Below are 18,172 nucleotides of genomic sequence, written 5' to 3'. Positions count from 1 at the left end.
AATACAAAAGAAAACCACTGAGAGAGTCAGAATACAACCTGACACCCTTTTGATCGGGGTGTTGGTAGACGTCCAAATTGGAATGGCTGCAGTCCTGGAAATCCAGCGGAAAAGCCTGAGTCTGGTGTCCCAAAAACCCAGACTGTATCCAGTTAGGAATGTTGCAGCATTTCTGAGAGACAGAGGGCATGATTTATGTTTGGAATGAGATTTGAGCTACTCCAGTCTAGGCCTCAGATTTGGGCTTTGTGAGACCTTCCAGCCTCTGACGGAGTTAGAAATTAAGAGTTTGTGGTGCAGTTAGAAATTGTATTAAGGTGTGATGGGAAGCACCGGGCTGTCTGGGTGTGAAGTAGTATAGGTTTATATTGTAAGGTTCAGGCCACCTTAAGACAAAGACAAGCAATGTTAGCTTGCCAATCAGGTGCCTTTGTAAACTGTAAACTATATAGAAGTGTATATAAACTGCCATCTTCTCTCGAATAAATGGAGCATTGATCATATTGGCTGGATGTGCGTTCTGTCCTGTCCAGCTGTCCCGATTTATGAGGTCCCTGGCATTTTGTGGTGCCCGAACCAGCGACCCAGGATGCTCCGAAAAGCTCCCAAATTACTTTTAGGGTAATGGGGAGCAGAGTTTGAGTCGCGCGATGAAAATCAGGTCCACATCATTTTATAGCGACGGGGCTGGGATCCTAAATTCGCTTTTCGCGACCGAGGATCAGGTGAACGGAGCGGAAGACTGCAGATCCAAACAGGGCCGCTCACGACGGGAGCTGGAGCAGGGAAAAAGACGCCGGTGTTCACGAGAAGCCCGAACGGTGGACATGGTCGGGGCCGAGAGCGGGAGCGCTGCCTCGCCGAGTAAAGCGGACGGAGCGCCCTGCGGAGGTCGGAGGTAAGCCGCCAAGGGAGAGGGTGGGAGTTCACCGTGGATGGCGATCTGCAGGCTTCCGTGCGGCATATGGTCTCAAAGAGCTGAAAAAGTTAAAGAAGCCGATTTAGAACAGTTGGTTCTGTGGACAAGGAACAAAGGCAAGTTGCAAAACCCTTCTCTGATTTTTAGTGAAGCTGAATGGCAAGAACTGGGGCAGTTGCTTTGGGACGCAGTGATAGAGGGCGGAAAAGACAAGAAAATGGTACTGGAGTTCGGAGGCATTTGGAAAAAGGTTATATATACCCTGTAAAGCATGGCTACGGAGAAAAAAGCCGCAGAAGCCGCAATGCAGACGTTTGAGCGAGCCACATCCGAACAGGCAGGAGTCCAGAAGCCATCTCGGGTTGAAAAATTCTTTAGTGTTTGTAACACGTGGGCAGTGCGAGGGCAGCAGGCTGCAGTCAGTGCCTCAGTAAAGGATTTTGTCGCTCGTATAGAGGCGGGCGCAGAGCCAGGCGGCGAGGGGCCGGCCGGTGCGGGAGCGAGCGGAAGCGTGGGTGCGGCACGGGCAGAAGCGTGCCGCACACAGCGGCTATCAACAGCTCGGCCCTCCCGCGGAGTGAGGCCAACTCGGAAGTGGCCCTGCCGGGTCCAGAGGCGGGGCGACACCTGACGAGGCAGGCGGAGTTGGTGACGAACCAGGACTGAGTCAGGAGGAGGAACCCAGGGGCGGAGATCAAGGGGGAGACGGGAGCTAGAAGGCGCCCGCCCCTCACACCCCTCAGGGGCAGCAACAGCAGAGCGGCGGCCGTGGCGGCGGCGCGCATGCGCAGAGGCGCGGCTCGGCGGTACCCAGCGGCGAGCAGCCCGGCGCGGCTCGGGGAGGCGGAGCGCAGCCACGCTAGAGGGATGGTGGAGGCAGCTGCCCAGACAACGGCAGTGCAGACCCCCGAAACAGGCAGCCCCCACTCCACCACGGTAGCGCTGCATTGCCCACTTCCACCATGCTCCGACTCTGATGACTCAGAGCCAGACCCTCCTGCTGTCAATTGTAGCAGGAAGAAGCGATCACAAAATAAGATACAAAGACCAAATATGTTAACAGCAAAAAAATAGCCCGTCTTGCCACCCTTTCAAATCATCAGGTTCAACCAGTGGAACCTTCCACTGAGCAGCAATTGGCATTCCCTGCTGTTTTAAAAAAAAATTATTGATAGGCTGTCAGCTGCTTTGAAAGATGCTCCTGACGTGCCACCAGATGTTCAAGATCATTTATTCCGCTCACTTGCTTTTGAAAATGCTAACACACACGCAAGAACCATCTTAGTCACCCTTCCTCAAGGCTATCCAGTTGATGAGATGCTTGTCAGAGCCACATGCGCAGAACAAAGCAACCAAGCTGCGGCATTCACAGCAACTATCCAGGATGCTATGCAACAACAAGGACACATGATTGCAGCTGCCTTGCCCGGCAGCAATGGCAACAATTCTCTTTGTTGCAGCAAAAGTCAACCTAACCTTAGATCATCCAAAACCACTTGCTTTCGATGCAGTGGAACAGGCCATCTCTGGCGAGACTGCCAAAAGACTGTGTGATGTCACAAGTGCGACACTGACAATCATGCTACAGAAGCTTGTCGCAGACAGGAAATGGCCAGCGCAGTGCGTTGAGGCACCGCATGAAGAAATAAATTGATGCCTGGACCCAACAGACTCCAAGAACAGCTTCCTGTTGAACAACTCACCTGCCACCTGGGGAAGTCTTGGAGTCGATGTAGCCACAGCAACAGAAGTCACTCTGAATGACACAAAGGTAACCCTAATTCCTACCAATGTATATGGTCCAATGTACAGCACAACTTCTCTGGTTGGAGGTTTGTTGCTGGGGAGATCTTCCACAAGTAAACAAGGTATGATCATGTATCCCGGTGTCATTGATGTAGACTTCACTGGTCAAGTGAAAATAATGGTTCATGCCTTGCAACCACCTGTGACAATTCCCAAAGGAAGCAAGATTGCCCAAATTGTGGCAATTGAGAATTTCCTGCCACATCGCCAGCACCCAAAAGAACCAACTGATTCTGAAAAACAAGACAATGGCTTTGGATCAACTGGCCATGATGTCTTTACAATTAACCTGAAAGATCGTCCATACAAGAAAGTACAATTACAACGTGGTTCAGTTCACACTGTGTTTGATTGGAACCAATGCTTGATACAGGACCAGATGTCTCAGTTATCAATCAGATGTACTGGCCATCCAACTGGCCTTTGCAAGCCCCGAGTTCCCACATTGTAGGAGTGGGTGGAATGAAGATTCCTTCAGTTAGCAGATATATAATCAGCATCATTTTTGAAGACAATCAAGTTATTGTGACTCAACCATATGTCATGTCTTTACCCAAACTGCTTCCAGGATTGACAGGCAGAGATGTGCTTTCCCAGCTTGGAATGGTTTTGACCACCGATCAGCATTTTCCATGATGGCCACTGCAGAGCAGCCGCCCATCCTCAAGATTACCTGGTTGACTGAAACACCCATGTGGATGACCAATTAATACAAGAGGAACTTAAGGCTGGACACGTTCAGCCATCTGTCAGTCCATGGAACACCCCAATTTTCATCATCCCCAAGAAATCAGGAAAATGGAGATTGGTGCATGATTTACGAAAAGTGAATGAGCAGATGCAGGCAATGGGTGCTTTGCAGCTTGGACTGCCAGCACCAACCATGATTCCAAAGGGGTGGAGCATTGTTGTCATCAATCTAAAGGACTGTTTCTTTACCATTCCTCTTCATCCACAAGATACCCAGCAATTCACCTTCACTGTGCCATCTATCAACAGAACAACACCAGCAAAACGATATGAGTGTGTTTCCCTCCCTCAAGGAATGTGCAATTCTTTGACCATGTGTCAGCTGTTTGTTGACTGGGCCCTGTGACCAATTCGTTGACAATTTTCCAACGCGATGATTTATCACTACATGGATGACATTCTCATCACCACCAAACAGCCATTGGCAGATGCAGACTTGAATTGGCTCTTCTCACAACTGAAAAAGCATGGATTGACAGTGTCCCGTCCCCACAAAAATTACAGTGATCGGCCCCCTGGAAATACTTAGGCTGGCTGATCACAGATGCACAAATTTGATCTCAGAAACTTACTTTACATGCTAACATTTCTACTTTACATAATGCCCAGAGACTCTTTGGAGACCTGCAGTGGGTTTGTACCATTGTAGGACTCACCAACAATGATTTGCAACGATTTTTGCCATGGCTTCATGGCAGTGATGCCAACAGCCCTCGAGTCTGTACCCCTGAGCACCAAGAAGCTTTGATTCAGGTTTCAGAAAAATTACAACGTGGTTGGAGTGCTCGTCGCATTGAACATTTGCCGTTGTCACTGTTCCTCTGGAACGCTGATGCTTCTCCACTTGCCATTGTCTTTCAATGGCAAAAGAAAAAGAGGGAGTCCCAACGTGGATCAACAGTAATCCTGCCTGAGTGGGTGTTTTTACCCGTTCAACCAAGAAGTTGTGTGATGGGCAGGACAGATGCTCTTGCTGCATTGATACAAAAAGGCCGAGACAGAATTTTAGAAATGGATGGAAAAGAACCAGCAGACATCAGTGTTCCTGTGAAAAATGAAGATCTGTAATGGCAGCTCAGACACTCTGCTGCACTGCAGGAAGCATTGTTAGGCTTCACAGGAGTGGTGCACAATTAACAACCAAAAGACCCGATGTGGCATTTCGTCAGTCATTACCAGTGGTTGGAAAGACCCTTGTGTTCATTGAAACCAGTGGAAGGAAAAACAGCCTTTACTGATGCCAGCCGAAGGTCAAAAAGAGCTGTGTACGTTTGGCAACAATGAGGGAAATGGTTGAAACATCTAATCAGAGGTGATGTGGAAGATAGTCTACAAACCCTTGAGTTGAAGGCCGTGTGTTGGGCTTTCCAGACCTGGAACAAAGAACCACTCAACGTTTCAGATGCATCATATGTAGTTGGAGTTGTGCAGAGAGTTGAGGATGCACTCCTCAGAAGAACCCAGAACCAGCGTCTTGGAGAACTGTTCCTGCAGTTGCAGAGCGTGTTGAAACAGCACCAGCATGTCTTTTGCATCGTGCACATTCGAAGTCATCAATGTAACAGAGGTTTGGGAGAGGGCAACGCATTGGTGGATGCTGTGGTCAGTTATGCTGTCCATATTCCCCCCCAGAATAGCTTTGAGAGAGTTCGCAACAGTCATGAGACATTCCACCAAAATGCAAGAGCCATGCATGGACAATTTCAGATCCCCATGAATGATGCACAGGGGATTGTTCGAGCCTGCCCTCAATGTAGTCATTATGGGCCTGGCCTTGGACTTGGCACAAATCCAAGGGGTCTGAAAGCTTTAGAGTTGTGGCAGATGGATGTAACTCATGTTCCCGAATTTGGGAAGCTGAAATATGTCCATGTCACTGTAGATACTTATTCTAGATTTATTTGGGCCACAGCACAGACAGGGGAAAAGGCCCTGAACGTGAAAAGACAATTATTTGCCTGCTTTGCAGTAATGGGTGTACCTGTAGAAATCAAAACTGATAATGCTCCATCTTACGTTAGTAAACAAGTTGCTCCATTTATGCAGAAGTGGGGGGTGAAACATACTACAGGGATCCCTCACTCATCCACAGGTCAAGCCATTTTAGAGAGGGCCAACCGCACCCTGAAAGAATACCTAGCAAAACAAAAGCAAAGTGATGAAACTGGATGTGTTTAACCGATTGTCAAAGGTATTGTTCACTCTAAACTATTTGTGTTTGGCAGAAGGTAGAGAAGAACCTGCGGTCGTGATACACCACCAAGCAGTGAAACAAGGAAGACCGCAAGCAATTCCAGGACTTTACGTTTATCACAAGGACATGCAGACGGGCAAATGGCAAGGGCCAAGTCCGGTGTTGTTTAATGGTAGAGGTTATATGTATGTTTCAACAGGTACTGGTCCAGTCTGGGTGCCGAGCAGATTCACCTGTGCGTGTCCACAGGCAAAGATACCAACCCACAGTGATAATAACGTCGATGACAACAGTTTGCCTGGAACATCCTGTGATAAATCTGGTTCTGATGAAAATTAATTTTGTAGAATACAGACAAATAAGTTAGATTATCATAAGTATAAAGTTAGATTTATCAGAAGTTAGTTTATTAGAAGTTATAGCTTATGTTTAGAATTAAGTTTGTTTCTTTCATGTTAAACAGGGCATTCAAGAACCTGGGAAATATGTGGTGGGTCTCAATGTTTCTATTAAGCAATGTTTTCATTATTGAAGTATTTGGAATCCTTGACATTGACAAGAGAGAAAATATGTGGATCACTTGGGCCAAACAAACTAGGCAAGATTCATTCTGCCTGTCGTTACCCACACCATCTAACCCTTTTCGTACTTGTTTAATTGGAGTCTCGTTGGGTCCCATGGCAGAGTTCAAAACTTGGACCCGAGTTCAAATAAATCCAAAAAGCACACTGGGAGCGCAAGCTGTTGCATTTGTGCAAAACCTTAAATTTGTTGTTGCCAATCTTCAAGAATTTTATCTTTTGAGTTCTGTCCCAGTAAATTACTGTTTGATATTTGGATCTTATGCTACCAAAACCACTCAAGAAAAAAGACAGTTAACAGATGACAACACTTGGTTGTCTCCCAGATCACCATTGTATTATAATTATTCAGAATATTGTAACAATTGGACTCAATCTGTGACACCGTCTAGAGGTGGTGCAGGAAAACTGCCCCCAGGAACCTTCCTCATCTTTGGGGACCAAGCCTGGTCGGCAGTCCCTCCAAATGCTAGGGGAGGCCCATGTTATATCGGTAGGTTGACGCTTTTTGCTCCCACCATACATCAGGTTCTTGAATTTCCTCAGAAGACTCAATGAGCCAAACGCAGTGTTCTCCAAATGGACCCCAATTGTAAAGATCTAGTGTCATTATGGGGGCGCGCTTCGGTAGTACTAGCCTCAATTTTCGCCCCAGGAGTTGCCTCATCAAAAGCTCTCACACAATTAAGATCTCTAGCCTGCTGGGCAGGAAAACAAATTAATATCACATCTAAACTGATAAGTGAGCTTGCTGCAGATGTAGATGATACCCATCATGCAGTTCTGCAGAACAGAGCTGCCATTGATTTCCTTCTTTTAGCACAAGGACATGGGTGTGAAGAATTTGAAGGCATGTGCTGCATGAATTTGTCTGACCATTCTCAGTTGATTTATAAACAGTTAACGCAATTGAAGGACAACATGAAAAAACTTACAGTAGTGGACACTCCATTTGATAACTGGCTCAATTCTTTAGGTTTTGCTGGCTGGATCAAAGATTTAATTCAATTTGGTATTGTACTTCTTCTTTATAATTGTTTTGATTTTTATACTGCGTTTATTACAGTGTATGCAAAAATGAGTTCATTGTGCCTTCACGTCAGCCTGGGTAGCTCAAAAAGAAAAGAGGGAATTATTGCAGCATTTCTGAGAGACAGAGGGCATGATTTATGTTTGGAATGAGATTTGAGCTACTCCAGTCTAGGCCTCAGATTTGGGCCTTGTGAGGCCTTCCAGCCTCTGACGGAGTTAGAAATTAAGGGTTTGTGGCGCAGTTAGAAATTGTATTAAGGTGTGATGTGGAGCACTGGGCTGTCTGGGTGTGAAGTAGTATAGGTTTATAGTGTAAGGTTCAGGCCAGCTTAAGACAAACAATGTTAGCTTGCCAATCAGGTGCCTTTGTAAACTGTAAACTATATAGAAGTGTATATAAACTGCCATCTTCTCTCGAATAAACGGAGAATGTTGCATTAATCATATTGGTTGGATGTGTGTTCTGTCCTGTCCAGCTGTCCAAATTTATGAGGTCCCTGGCATTTTAGGAATGCTTGTCTCCTCTCTCTGGGTGCAGCATCTTACAATGGGATGCTGTAACTTTTATCAGTCATGTAGTGACTTTCAGTAGCCCATTATCAGCAGATGTCTCTCTGGAGGGAGGATTGGTTGTGGAAGAAATAAGGAAAACTGCCCACTTAACAGAAGACAAGTGCCATACAGGTGGCAAATGGAATACATCTTGCCTTGCAATCTGGGACAGCAGTGCAGAGAGAACTCTGGCTGCTTTAGGGCAACTGGAATGGGAATGGGAATGGGGAAGAGGAACCAGTGCTCCAGGGCAGGGTCGGCACCACCACCTCATCTCAGGTCTCCATGAGCTCCTTCTACTCCTTCCTTTAGAGCTGTCCTCCTGTTCTGCCTATCCAGAGAGGTTGTTGGGGGTTTTTAACATCTTCCCTGCTGGACGTATAGGTCTGGTAGCAACAGTACACAAAGGGGATACAAAGGAACTAGAGAGGGACTTTCGTCAAGAGCCTGGAGTGCCACAACAAGGGGGGATGTCTCCCCACTGTCAGAGAGCAGGGTTAGATGGGATACTAGGGAGAAATTCTTCCCTGTGAGGGTTCTGAGGCCCTGGCACAGGTTCCCAGAGAATCTGTGGCTGCCCCTGGATCCCTGGAAGTGTCCAAGGCCAAGTTGGATGGGGCTTGGAGCAACCTGGAATAGTGGAAGAGGTGGAACTGGATGAGCTTTGAGTTCTCTTTCAAACAAAAGCATTCTGGGATTCTGTAATTACTGTCAAAGCTCCTTCCCCTGACAATGGCTCAGCTGCTAGGAGTTGTTACTTGGGAACACTTGGCTGTCAGGTATCTTGTCTCAGCTGGAAGTTACACAAAAGTGCTTCTTTGCACTTGAAGAACCACTTCCCCTCTTGATGACAGATGACTTTCTGCTTCAAGACTGCAGTGTTTGGGTGAGAAAATAACATCCAACATATCTGTTCTGTGGCAACTGCTGGTTCCAAAACACCCTGTAAGGACAACTGTCCCATTTCTTGCACCAAACTTGGGTAAATTTTGGTAGAGGATGGAGGAGTTGAGTGTTTAGATATTATTGTTTGGTCTTTCCTCTCCCTGAAAAAGCCATAAAGAGAAGCTGAGAACCCAGCATGGGGGAGCAGAACTCTCCAAATTTGTTGATTGTTGCAAATGATAGATAAATATAATAGTTCATAAATAATACATCGGGATGAGAACAGTTCTCCCAGCTAGCCGGACAATGCCCCTGCCTTTGGATGGGTCCTGGGGTGAAATGGACTGTTCCATCCCACCCCCCAAAGACATATGGTTCACCCCGCACCTCTATCCCTCCCTTGGGACATCAAATGTCTGTAACCCCATTGGCCATGCCTTATTCCAACCTACCTCAATGCCCCTTTATAAGGAGGCTTCAAGGGGCCATGCGGTCTCTTGGAACTTCCTCCCCTCTTGGAACCTCCTCCCCTCTCTTGGAGCTTCCCATCTCCTGGAGCGTCCTTTTGTCTCTCCTCTCCCCCACCCTCTCAGGGCCCGCCACGTGCTGCGTCTGGGAGCACAAGGCAGGACCCTCTGCACCCCCAATAAACCTCTTTCCCCAAGAGCAACCTTCAGAGATCTCTGCCTCCTTTCATCTACACCGTGCTGGAGCCTGCTATTTTCTACAGTTGATGGGCTGTTTGCTCAGCCCAAATGCTGCCAGTCCATCTCTCTGTGCTTTTCGCCTCTGCTTGCAGAACACTGCAATCATTCAAGTTTACAGGTAGGTGACTGAGCATCCCCTCTGCACTGGTGCTATGGGATGCTCTGGTTGTGGTGCTTGTGGGACTGGGGTCTGTCACCCCTGGGGGGCACTAAATGGGCAGGGGGTGTCCAGCCAGGAGCATAGAAATGCCCCAAACCAATACAGCCTGAGCTGCAGGGGATAAACACTAGACATACACACAAAGAGTCTCTGCCATTAAGAGCCAGCATTCCAAAGCCAAGGAGAGAGGATACACTCCATGAAGCAACCTCTAGTTTTTTTCTTCAGGAACATAGAGAAGACATGAGGAAGTGGGATAGAAAACCCACCTCCTTAGCAGTCCAAGTACATAAACTAAAAAGAAGAACACCTAGCACAAGAAACTCATCTAGAGTCAATGCTGCCCAGTCTCTCACACACAGAATTCCAGACAATATAAGAATGGTGATATATGACTGATCCTCTTAAAAGAACTTCAAGAACCTATTTACAAGAAGAGAGCAACGTGTAACATGATCAAGAAAAAAGGGGCCCTGCCTCTAGCCAAGTAGAGAACAGAGACAATCAGATCTATTAGACTGTGTAAATTCAATAACCTGGCACATCTGAACCACAAAAATATACAGCTTTAGTTGACACCAATGCCCAATGCACCCTGATGCCATCAAGATATGTAAGAATAGAATCCATTTCTATTTCTAGGGTAACAAGAAGATCCCAGCAGCTTACAGTATTAGAAGCTGAAGTAAGTTGAACTAAAAACAGGTGGCAGAAACACTCCATCATGACTGGCCTAGAGGCCCCATATATCCTTAACATAGACTATCTCAGAAATACATATTTCAAAGACCCAAAAAAAAAATCACTAGGCTTTTCAAAATAACTACCATAGAGACAGAACACATAAAATGAATACTTTTCCTAGTCTCTCAGACGACCCCTCTACTATAAGAGTACCAAAAGTGTTACAGTGTGCTCATGGGCACTCTGTGCCCCCTTCCCCGGGACCCTGTGACTCTGATCAATATAACCCTGGACCCCTCCTTCCTGCCCCAACGGGGTTGGCAGAGAGCCAGAGAAGCCCATCCTGTCCAAAGTCTAGATAAACCCCTGATATTTCCTGTTCGTTCTCTTTTTCCCTGCTCTCCCCTAGGACATCACAGAATAAAGAGAGCTGCACCAACATATATTGGGGTAAGAGCCTCTTTTGGAAATCTTTGCCTTCTCCTGATATTCCTCCCCTCAAAGCCTTGGATCTCTGGGCTAGCCTGCTAATTCAGGGGGCTGAGGGGGGGCGGGGGGGGGAGGGGCGGTGGTGGAACATCACAAAAGTTAAAGAACAACAAATTCCAATTACCACAACTTCGGTACACCATCAGCAATATCATACCAACAGACTGTGATCCCCATCCATGAGATAATTCATAAACTAGAAAGCCAAAGAGTAGTCAACAAAACCCATTCACCTTTCAACAGCCCTATATAGCCAGTTTGCAAGTCCAGTAGAGAATAAAGACTGACTTTAGATTACCGTGGCCTAAATAAAGTCACACCACCACTGAGTGCTGCCATGCCAGACATGCTGGAGCTTCAGTACGAGCTGGAGCCCAAAGCAACAAAGTAGTATGCTACCATTCATATTGCTAATGCCTTCTTCTCCATTCCTTTGGCAGAGGAATGTAGACCTCAGTTTGCCTTCACCTGCAAAATAGTACAGTACATCTAAAAGCGACTACCCCAGGGGTAGAAACACAGTCCTACCATCTGTCATAGACTAATCCAAGCTACACTAGAAAAGTGCGAGGCTCCCAAACGTCTACAGTATAACAATGACATCGTGTAAGAGAGCACTTCAAGAGAAGTCTTCAAAAAAAGAGAGATTATCCAAATTCTGCTGAAGGCTAGTTTTACCATTAAGCAAAGCAGTTAAAGGACCAGCTCGAAAAAATTCAGTTTCTAAAAATCAAATAACAAAATGGACATTGTTAGATCCTGACAGAAGTAATTGACAAGATCACCGCCATATCTCCATCTACCAACAAAAAAAAGACACAAGCTTTCCTAAGTGCCTTAGGCTTTTAGAGAATGCACTTTCTCAAGAACAACCAGATTGTGAACCCTCTCTACCTAGTCACCCACAAGAATAATTTTCAATAGAGCCCTAAACAGCAACAAGCTTTCACCGAGATCAAACAGGAAATCACTCATGCACTAACCCTTAGCCCAATTAAGACAAGACCTGAAGTGAAGAACGTGCTCTACTCTGCAGCCAAGAACCATAGGCTGTCCTAGAACCTTTAACAGAAACTGCCTAGGGGGACTCGGGGCCAACCACTGAAATTCTGGAGCCAGAGCTACAAAGGCTCTGAAGCAAACTACGCTCCCACAAAAAAATAACTCTTAGCTGCCTATAAAAAAGTTCAAGCTGCCTCAGAAGTAATTAACACCAAAACACAGCTGCTTCTGGCACCCTGGCTACCAGTGCTGGGGTGGATGTTTAAAAGAAAAGTTCCTTCCACACAGTATACCAGAGACACCACATAAAGTAAATAAATTGCCCTCATCACCCAGTGCACCCGTATTAGAAATCCAAATCACCCTGAGATTCTGGAAAGTATAACAAACTAGCTTGAAGGGGAGACTTTTAGATTGTCTTCTGAAGAAGTTGTATGTAACAGAGAAGCTCCACCATATAATAAACTACCAGAGACTGAAAAACAATATACCCTTTTCACTAATAGTTCCTACCAAATTGTAAGCATTAGCCAGAAATGAAAAGCTGAGGTATAGAGCCCCACACAACAAGTTACACAAGCTACTGAAGAACAAAGTAGATCAAGTTACAGAGCTTAAAGCCTTCCAACTATCTTCAGATATTGCTGAACAAGAAAAGTAACCGAAACTCTATCTCTACACTGACTCATAGATAGTAGCTAATACTCTGTAGAGATAGCTGAATTGCTAGAAAAAAACCAACTGGCAACACAAAGAGAAACCCATCTAAGCCACCAAAATCTAGTAGGACATTACCACCCAAGTAAAAAAGCTGACTGTGAAAATTTGACACATAGATACACACATACGCAAGAACCAAGCTACTAAAGAACATCACAACAATGAGCAAGTAAACCGAGCTGCCAGTTGAAAATATCACAGGTAAAGCTAGATTAACAACATTAAAAAAATTATTCCTAGCTTGTTAAGCCCATGATGCCTCCAATCATCAAAGAAGAAACACAACATACCAATAAGCCTGGAACTGAGGAGTAGACCTTACTATAAACAACATCTCACAAGTCATCCACAGCTTGCACTACAATCAAACAAACCAAACAACTGAAGCCTCTGTAGTACAATGAACAATAGTTAAAGTACAAGTATGGGGAAGCCTAGCAAATTAACTACATCACACTTCCCCAAATGCACCAAAGCAAGCACTATGTACTAACCATAGTAAAAACAACCACAAGATAGTTAGAAACCTACCCTGTTCCTCATGCTACTACCCAGAACACCATCTTAAGACTAAAAAAACAAGTCTTATAGAGACATAACACCCCTAAAAAAAATAAATCAAACAACAGAACATATTTCAAAAACAACCTCATCAACACCTGAGCCAAAAAACAGAACATTGAGTAAATATATCATATCCCCTATCATACACCAACTGCCAAGAAAGTTGAACAATGCAATAGACTAATTAAGACCACCCTAAAAGCACTCAATAGGAAAACCTTCAAGAATTAAAAGTTAAACTTAGCAAAAGCCACATAAATAGTCAACACTCAAGAGTCCATCAGTCAAACTAATCCTATCCAATCAGAACCCTTACACACAGTAAAGTCCCTGTAATACATATAAAAAGTATTTTAAGAAAGACTGAATTAATCCCACCCCAAGCAAAGACAAACCCATCCGTAAGATTGTTTTTGCTCAAAAACCCAGTTACACTTAATAAATAATACAGAAAGATGAAAAAAACCATTATATACCACAAAGAAACCTAGTCTTAAGTGAAGACTATGTGTAAAGTTTCATCATAATGCAGATAGAAAAAGAAAGAGAGGTGAATAATGTCTGAGATTTAGAGGCAAGATATTTTCTAGTACCATCTGTGTAGCAGTTGCCCTCTGGGCAGTTTTCCTCATATCCTGTTAATGGGCCCATCAATGTCTTACCACATGACTCAGAGATAACACTCTCCAGGAGCCAGTTCTGTGATCAAAGACACACCTGTGACTCAGAATGACATCAGCCCATTGTAAAATACTCTGACAAAGGGAAAAGAGCTAAACATTCCCACCTAAATATATCCTAGAATTTTGTCATGGTTTGACACTGGCACAATGCCAGTGCCCCCATGAAAATGCAATCTCTCAATTGAATGCTGTGAAATGCAATTGAGAACAGAGCAAAGCAGGCCCAAGCTTAATAACAAAGGAAAAAAAACTTCATTAAGCTACTACTACTATACTATTATAAAAGGAAAAGGAAAGAAAAAACACATACAAAATTCAAAATGAAAACCTTCCAAAGGATTCTTCCTCCCACCACCCAACTCCAACAAACTACAGCGAGACACAATCTGGACCCCAATCAGGTTTCCACTCTCCAGACAATCAATACTCAGTCCATCAAGGGAGAGAGGAGCCTCTCCTGTGCCACAGACCCCCCTCAGAAAACACAGCTCCACATCCTGTGCTTCCATGTCACACATGGCATCGCCCGGAGAAAAAGTTTGCCATGGTGACCCTTCTCCTCTCCATGCACAGTGCTTTCACCACCAATGCATGGATGGACAGACTGCTTTTAGGATTTTTCCTTTCAAGGATGCCCTGCCAAGAGGGGAAAAAACAACAGTTCGGTTTTTCATTTTTTTGGGACCACAGTCCCCCCCATTTTCCCCTGGGGCCAAGGGTCCAAGAACAGAGATCTTCTTCTCTTCTTCTTTGAGGACAGGGGGCACCACCACAAACCCCCTAACTTTTCTCTGTTCGCTCCACTTCTGTCTTTTCCCCTGATGAAGCAGGTCTCTTTGGCTCACCGGCATCCTCCTAAAATACAGTCTCTCTTGGAGGAGAAGATGATTCAGTCTGTGGCTACCAAGAAAAAAGTCCAGCCAAAAAGCCATTCCGTCATCCCTTCCCATCTAGAATTCCTCCTTCTAACATCCCAGGGTCCAAGCTGTCTCTCTTCCTCTCTTTCAAACTGAGGAGGAGAAAAATTTCACAAAGCTTTCATTTCTCAAGGAAGGATTAAAAGTCCCTACTCCCAAGGATGGCTCGATGCCCAGACTCCGGCTCCCACAGGCAGCTGGGCACCTTGCGGCCCCCCTGCTCTTCTCCTTCCCCACGGTGAACTGCTGACAAGCTGCTGCTCTTTCGAGAGAGAGAGAGAGACTCTGGGGGGGAATGGAGACATCCCAAATTTCTCCACCCTTCCATCTGCAGGGGGCCAGGCCCAGTTCCAGTCCCTCTACCCTTGGGCCTACCTCCAAAGGCCACATGGCTTTTCTCCTCCCCCACCCAGCCATGACCGGGCAGGGGAGAGGCTGCACTGCAGCTGACCAGAACCAAAGAGAGCGAGTTCCCCTGGGAATTCTGCTTTTAACCCCTCTGTGTTCTCAGAGGCGTGTCCACCTCCAATTGGTCAACATCCAAACTGACCTCTTCCTTCCGAGAAAAATTCTTTTTCCGTGTCAAACCATGACAAATTTCTAAACAAAAAAGCAGCTTTCCCACAAGTTTCCAAGAAGACACAGCTAGAGTTTTCCACTAGACTGACTACACCTTTTCCACAGGACCACTGCACAAACACAAACCACATCTGCCACTCCAAGAGGACTGCAGCCACTGCAAGTTAGACTGCTACCAACATGCTGGCCAAAGGGGTGTCAGGTTGTATTCTGACTTTGTCAATAGTCTTCCTTTTGAATCTGTCTTGGTTTGACAAGACAGGAGTCTGTGAAGGAGGGCAAAAGCCTCCTGTGCAATGGAGAAGGTAAACCCCCTCCCTCCGAATTGCCAGGATTTTTAAATTAAAACACTCTCAGGAAAAGATATGGGAATGGGAGTAACAATTCTTTACGAGGAGAAAACTTGATAACAATTTAAAAAGGTAAATGCAATCGGTACAAACAAAACTAGTGAAAAAGTCCACAACCTGAGGATTCGGGGTGTTGGTAGCAGTCCGGTTGAAATGATAGCTGCTCCTCTTGCAGTGGCTGATGAATTGCAGCTGAAGTGGTGATCTTTAGAAGGGTATAGTTTTCTCTGAAGATCTGGTGGCAGTTGGGCCGGTCTTCCTCTGTGCCGGGGCTGACTCCGAGCTCCGCCGCCGCCGCCTCACCGCGCTCCAGCCGCTTCTCTGGGAATCCTGCCGAAGGAGCTGCTTCTCTGGGAAATCCCGCCAAAGGAGCTGCTTCTCTGGGAAATCCCGCAAAGAGAGAGCTGCTCTGTCCCCCCAAAAGGTACCCCTTTATCCAATAAAAGAGTGCTTGGCTTCCCCCTCTGGGTGGAGCATCTCACAATGGGATGGTGTTACGTTACCAGCCCTGCAGTGAGTCAGTCAATGGCCCATTAACAAACCATTACCTCTTTGGAGCAAACCATTGTTCTTGGGAGAGATAACAAACCTGCCCAACCTCCAACAGATGGCAAATAGAATACAAGCTTATCTTACAACCCAGGACATTATCCACCCCTTATTCTATTTCCATCTGCACACCATGAAATCTTACACCCAGTTCTCACTTAAGACCAAGTTTCCCTGTGGTACACAGCAGGTCTCCCCATCTTTCTGCATTACCCACCAAGTGTAACCAGGTCCTTGAGCAAAGACAATCCCACAAATGGGTTGGTCTTTGCCTGAGGTGGGATTAATCCAAACAGTTTTCCCTAAAATATCTTTCATATGTACTACAGGGACCTTATCTCCATCTACTGTGTGTAAGGGTTCTGACTGGGCAGGGCCAGCTCGATTGACAGACCCTCGGGTGTTGACCATCCAGGTTGCTTTTGCCAGGTTAATTTCCCAGTTTCTAAATGTTCCCCCACCAAGTGCCTTTAGGGTAGTCTTAAGGAGTCCGTTTCACCATTCAACTTTGCCAGCAGCTGGAGCATGATAGGGAATATGATATATCCATTCGATACCATGTTCTCTGGCCCAGGTGTTGATAAGGCTGTTCTTGAAATGGGTGCTGTTGTCAGACTCAATTCTCTCAGGGGTCCCGTGTCTCCACAGGACTTGCTTTTCCAAGCCTAAGATGGTGTTCCGGGCAGTGGCATGAGGTACAGGGAAAGTCTCTAGCCATCCAGTGGTGGCTTCTACCATGGTCAGCACGTAGCGCTTGCCTTGGCGTGTCTGGGGCAGTGTGATATAGTCAATCTGCCTGGCCTCCCCATACTTGTACTTGGACCACCGCCCACCATACCATAGGGGCTTCACTCTCTTGGCCTGTTTGATGGCAGCACACGTCTCACAGTCATGGATGACCTGGGAAACACTGTCCATGGTTAGATCCACCCCTCGGTCTCGTGCCCACTTGTAGGTGGCATCTCTGCCCTGATGACCTGAGGCATCATGAGCCCATCGAGCCAGGAACAACTCCCCCTTATGGTGCCAATCTAAGTCTATCTTTGACACCTCTATTTTTTCTGCCTGATCTACCTGCTCGTTGTTTCGGTGCTCCTCATTAGCCTGACTTTTGGGGACATGGGCATCTATATGACGGACTTTCACCGTTAGCTTTTCCACCCGAGAGGCAATGTCTTTCCATATATCAGCAGCCCAGATTGGCTTTCCTCTACGTTGCCAGTTGGCCTTCCTCCACCTTCCCAGCCAGCCCCACAGAGCATTGGCTACCATCCACGAATCAGTATAAAGGTAGAGCTTTGGCCACTTCTCCCTTTCAGCAATGTCCAGAGCCAGCTGAACGGCCCTGAGTTCAGCGAGTTGGCTTGATCCACCTTCTCCTTCGGTAGCTTGTGCAACTTGGCATGTGGGGCTCCATACGGCTGCTTTCCACTTCCGGTTCATCCCTACAATGCGACAGGAGGCATCAGTGAAAAGAGCGTAGCAGGTCTCCTCTGCTGGATGTTGGTTGTATGGTGGAGCTTCTTCAGCCCTTGTCACTTGTACCTGCTCCTCATCATCAGTGAGACCAAAGTTTTCACCTTCTGGCCAGTTCGTAATTATCTCCAAAATCCCAGGGCGATTCAGGTTTCCAATACGGGCGCGTTGAGTGATGAGGGCAATCCATTTGCTCCATGTGGCGTCAGTGGCATGGTGGGTAGTAGGAACCTTTCCTTTAAACATCCACCCCAGCACCGGTAGTCGGGGTGCCAGGAGGAGTTGTGTTTCTGTGCCAATTACCTCCGAGGCGGCTTGAACTCCTTCAAAGGCAGCCAAGATTTCCTTCTCTGTGGGAGTGTAGTTGGCTTCAGACCCTCTGTAACTTCGGCTCCAGAATCCCAGTGGGCAGCCTCGAGTCTCCCCAGGCACTTTCTGCCAAAGGCTCCAGGACAACCCAGTGTTCCCAGCTGCAGAGTAGAGCACATTCTTGACCTCTGGTCCCGTTCTGACTGGGCCAAGGGCTACAGCATGAGCGATCTCCTGCTTGATCTGGGTGAAGGCTTGTTGCTG

General features: G+C 46.4%; 1 pseudogene; it reads left to right on the top strand.

Annotated features, from left to right (window-relative positions):
* Nucleotides 1-650: 650 nt before the first annotated feature.
* On the top strand, nucleotides 651-7,728 carry LOC146767980 (uncharacterized; annotated as a pseudogene).
* Nucleotides 7,729-18,172: the final 10,444 nt, after the last annotated feature.

The sequence above is a fragment of the Lonchura striata genome, chromosome 3 (assembly GCF_050655825.1).
Source record: "Lonchura striata isolate lonStrDom1 chromosome 3, ASM5065582v1, whole genome shotgun sequence".
Lineage (NCBI taxonomy): Eukaryota > Metazoa > Chordata > Aves > Passeriformes > Estrildidae > Lonchura > Lonchura striata.
This window is presented reverse-complemented; position numbering and strand designations above follow the sequence as displayed.